This window comes from Diabrotica undecimpunctata, chromosome 3, assembly GCF_040954645.1.
Source record: "Diabrotica undecimpunctata isolate CICGRU chromosome 3, icDiaUnde3, whole genome shotgun sequence".
Lineage (NCBI taxonomy): Eukaryota > Metazoa > Arthropoda > Insecta > Coleoptera > Chrysomelidae > Diabrotica > Diabrotica undecimpunctata.
In genome coordinates, this window is record NC_092805.1 from 38987063 (window position 1) to 38992544 (window position 5482).

Consider the following 5482-nt stretch of genomic DNA (forward strand, 5'->3'; position numbering starts at 1 on the left):
AGTCATAAATATTCTATGCGTTCTGTTTCGCTTTGTTCTGAAATCTTTGAGTTGTTCCCACGTGAGTTGTGAAAGAAGGATTCTGTGAGTCCAGATTGTAGCTACATTTGTCCATTCTGTTTGTCTTACCTCTCCGTATATCTATTTCCACTTTTGAAAAGGTTAGTATGGTGTGCCACCATGCCTAGTCCGATTCCACGCTGGTACCCAGTTGAAATCGTGGGGAGGGCTGTGTAACCGTTTCAAAAGATTTAAAAGAAACTCATTATATATTTCGATTATTTTTTTTTAAATAAAACTTCTAACCCCATCTATCTGTCAAGTACCTACTTGTAGCCGACTCAAGGTTTCTTCTGTAATTCCCAAATATATCCGGTAGATGAGCATATTTTTCAACTTGTCGCTCACACCCAATTTCCAGATTCAGGCGCCATGACAGCGCTTCGCTCTTTTCTGTTAAGACCGTCCAACCGTTAAGACGTGTTTTATAAAGTGGGTCTCAATTCAGAGGTGAGCAAATAAATCCTTTTCTTGTCCATATTTCAGATAGATATTTATTTTTTTAGACCCTCATTGGAGAGGCTATAATGCTGATATTATATTTCTAATACTCGTCGCAAGATAGTATTGCTATGGAGTTATTCCAGATCATGGCCCAGTAGCAGTATCTTTTTTTGGAATCCCTAACCCCTCTTATCTAGGATGGTGGTGATTTTATATAGTACGTAGCTGAATCAATGGTTTATTTGGTGACTTATTAAACAAGAAGAGAAACAGAGCAGATTAAGGTTGTACCAATTTTTATTATACCTACTTTCAAGACAACAGAAATGATTATGAACTCAAAAAAAATGAAAATATAGTGAAGTGTTCTAATTTAATTTAAAGGTTTATTTTCTTCATTGTTGCTAGTTGATAAATAACTATATTATTTTCAATGTAAACAAATTTCGAAATTTGGGGTTAATATATATATATATACATTCATTTTCTTTATAACCAATTCTTAATTTAATACGATACAAAGATTTTTTGTTTATGATAATGTTAACATAAAATAATATTTTGGAATCCCTTTGGGATGACGTAACTTTTAATGTTTTCTTTTTGTTCATTACTAAGAAATAATAAAGAATAGTTTTCTTGTAAACTTTCAATAAATCTTAATTTTTTTTTCTCTTCCCCTTCGAGGATAAACCAGGGGTGGCGTCCAATAATAAATTATAACTTCATATTATCTAATTGTGCTTGGATTTAAAATACGATATAGTTTCTATATGTTTATGAAAACCCCGCCCAATTCTCTTCCGACAGTGAGCGATTCAGGCCTTGTATATATTATTGTAGCACGGCAAGCGTTACAACCTACGTAATTATACAAACAACGATACAACCACAAAATCTCACTTTCAATAACCGACGCTCAAGATAATCTTCTTGTAATCTCAGTCCTGCTCTGGACCAGACAATCGGAATTACCATTTTTGATGAAATATTGCGATAACATACCTACTAGGATCAATAATCGCATAATCATAACTAAATAATATGTAAATATCGCCAGATTATAAATATTCAAATTATCCATTGATAAATTGCGGTGTTTTGCGACGAGAGCTAAAATAACTCAATTAAAATATAAAACAAGAGAAAAGCTGATTTGGACAGTGAAGTATTTTATCGGCGAATGGCAAAAAGGCTGGTACGAGTAGGTATAGTTAGAATAACTGATTTGTAAGGTACATTTAAAATTTGGTGGTTGTTATCGGAATAGTTAATAGTTATAAAATCGGCCATGATATAAATATTATATTGAGAGATTTAAACGCTAAAGTGGGCCAAGGAGGAGTGGAGAATTGTGTGGGGTGATATGGACTCGGGAAGATAAATAAACGTGGCGATCAGTTGATTGATTTCTGTATTAATGAGGAACTCAAAATTACAAATATCTTTTTTAAACTTGCTAAATGTAGATTATACACATGGACAATAACAACAAAATAGTCAAAAATCAAATAGATTAATTATCGTCAACAAAAGATATAGAAATTCTATAATATCATTCAAAGCTTATCCAGGACATATTTTCTGATCACAATCCGGTTGTTTTTTCGATAAGAGTAAAACTAGAGAATGTAAAGCACCGTATCTCCAAAAAAATCAAAGATAAAAGGTGACTTGAACAAGACAACACATATGCGGAAACGAAATTTAAAATAAACGGGTACTTAAGGAAAGTCAAAGAAGCTTATGCAGAAACTCGTAACTATTGACCAAAAATGGTGAAAATTTTAACATGCCCTTGTGTCATTTGGAAAAGAAACCCTCAAACCACTTGGGGGAAAACAAAACCTTGGATGGCAGTAGAAAATCTTAAACTTATGAAAGAACAAAGAAAACATAAAGCAAAAGACCTGAATAAATACAAATAAATTCAGAAAACATCAGAAAGAAAATTCGAGGGGCAAAAGAGAGGTGACTCTCCGACAGATGCAAGGAAATAGAAGATCTGGATAAAAAGTATGATAGCTTTAATTTATATAAAAAAATCAAAGAAATGACAGGTTCCAGAAAAAGCACAATATCCTTAAAAATGATAAAGAAGATATTATTACGGATATGAAGGAAAGATTGTGCCACTGGACTAATTACGCTATTTAATGATGAAAGAGAAGAACTAACATTAGAAACCACAGAGAATACCGGATCACCAATATTACGGGAAGAAATCATCTATGCCATCAAAAACACAAAGAGGGCAAAGCTACCGGACCAGATGATGTGCCAATCGAATTATTATTAATTATTAGAATATATTATTAGAATTCATTTATGAAGATGTTATTGATGAAATGATTGAACTATTTAATCTAATATATCAGACTGTCACAATCCCCAGATAATGGCTGCAATTGACCTTTGTGGCAACACCTAAAAAGTCAAGTGAAATATCCTGATCAGATCACAGAACAATAGCTTTACTGAGTCACACACTTCAAATATTTTTGAAAATAATACACAGTAGAATTGTTAAAACTTTTGAATATAAAATTAGTGACACTTAAGTTGGCTTTAGAAATGGTATGATCACAAGAAATGCTTTGTTCGACTTGAATGTGCTGCCCCAGAGATGCATGGATATGGATCAGGGCATGTACTTAGGTTTTGTAGATTTTAAAAAGGCATTTGAAAAGGTCCAATATAAAAAACTTGTAGATATTATAAAATAGTAAAAATAATAACCGTCGTGATATGAAAATTATATCTAATCTATATTGGAATCAAACTTCCAAGGCAAGAGTTGACAACCAGAATACCCAAGATATCAAACTATAGAGAGGAGTCCGCCAGGGTTGCGTCCTTTTACCACTACGCTTCAATGTCTACAGTGAAGCGGTATTTCAAAAAGCACTCTCACATTCAATAGAATGTATATCTATTAATGAAGAAGTTTTGGAACTTGCGCTTTGCAGACGATACAATTATAATGGCGGATAACAACAATGATTTACAGAACGTAATGCAACGGCTTAATGAATGCTGTAATGAAAACGGACTAAGGATGAATTTGAAAAAAACTAAACGCACGATGATGACTGAATCAGCAGATGCAAACATCGAATTGATTGTTGAGGATACTGTAATTGAGAGTGTGAATACCTACAAAAAATTAGAAACATGCATAACATCAAATGTAGACCAAACCAAAGAAATTAAGACACGTATTGAAATAGCACGTGCCTCATTCGTTAAACATAAAAAGTTTCTTTGTTGTCGGGATATAAAGTTAGGACTACGCCTAAGAATGCTTGGGTGTTACGTATTCACTACTCTTCTTTATTATTTATTTTCACTACTAACATCCATGCTTTGGAAGCATGGATATTGAAACAATTCGTTTCTAGTCATCATGTATTTACTCTCATCATCATCATCAATTAGCCTATATTTGTCCACTGCTGAACGTAGGCCTCTCGTAAAATTTTCCACCTATTCCTATCTTGTGCTTCTTGGGCTTCTATTTACTCTAAGCAGGTTTAAATTAAAAACTCCATGAAAAATAACTAACAAAATATAGACAAGGAATGAGAAGCAAAAAATTTAAAACAATATTTGTCACTAAAAGATTCGATTCGTAACGATTGACAAAATTGTTTTAACATATTGTGTAACATATTTAGTTTGTATAATAATTAAATTTACTATCAAATGATATTTATTTATATTTTTTTATTAATATTTGGTCTAAATTTGACAGGTTTGTCATAAGTAAACAACGTATGCTTCTATACTTTGTTAATTCGTTAACAGGTGGCGTTAGGAGCAAATATAATGATTAATTGAATTTGTTTAAAATATAAACATAAATAAATATTAAAATTACTTTATTTAATTTTAAATATATTATTTAAATTTTAAAAACACAGAAAACATAGTATAAAGCTCCGCGCTAGTCTACAGTATTCCCTATTGTTCCACTTTTTTTGTTTTTGGTGATATAATGTGTCTACTTTTTTCTTTTCGCAGGATTCTAAAAACTTTCCTGCCTTCAGTGCTTTTTCTACCACCTATCTATGTATTAATCTTATCACAATTATTTTCGTTCTTTCGTAACTTTCGTTCGTTTTCTTAGTTGGGCTTCTTTAGACGCGATGATTTCGTATTTAGTCCTTTCGGGTAGTTTTGTTTTTTATCTTTGATTTTAGTTTGGATTTCCTGATCTCACCAACCGTTTTTCCTTTGGTTTTTGCCTGCTTCTTATAGTCCGATTGATTTATATGCTGCTGCGTGTATACAATCCTTTACGTGTTTGTATTATTTTTCTATCGAATTAAAATGGTTTTCACTAGAAGAGATAGAGTAAGGATTACTGAAATCAGAGAGCGTATGGGTATAGACATTGACGTCCTGGAAACTATAGAATGCAAAAGGCTGAAATGGTATGGCCATGTAGAAAGGATGAATGATCAACGATGGCCAAAGAGAATGTTACAGTGGATCCCCACCAACCGCAGGAAAAAGGGAAGACCAAGAAGATCGTGGAGACAAGAAGTAAAAGGTGCAATGGAAGATAGGGGTCTACAAGTAGATGACTGGAACGATCGCAAGCGTTGGAAGCTAGTTTGCCGGAAACGGCGGCAGCTGTAATAAACTCGTTACATATATATATATATATATATATATATATATATATATATATATATATATATATATATATATATATATTAAAATGGTTTCGGAGTTGGACGTCTAATCTATATTTGTAAGTCTTGTATCTACGTTTGTGACCTTTCCCTTAATAGTATGGATCTTAGTCAAATATGATAGGCTCACCTACTCTATCAGTGATATTTATTTATTTTTCGCATGCCGATTTCGTTATGTTGAATATTTTAAATTGTGCCTAAATCCGCCACTGACCACTACCTGCATAAAACTCAACAAACTCCGAAACTGTTATTTTATAAAAAGCACAAACATA

General features: G+C 32.5%; 1 protein-coding gene across 1 annotated transcript in view; it reads right to left on the reverse strand.

The window, feature by feature from the left end:
* LOC140436715 (uncharacterized) overlaps positions 1–5482 on the reverse strand; it is a 369152-nt gene that overhangs the window by 289842 nt on the left and 73828 nt on the right. The gene's annotated exons all lie outside the window — the stretch shown is intronic.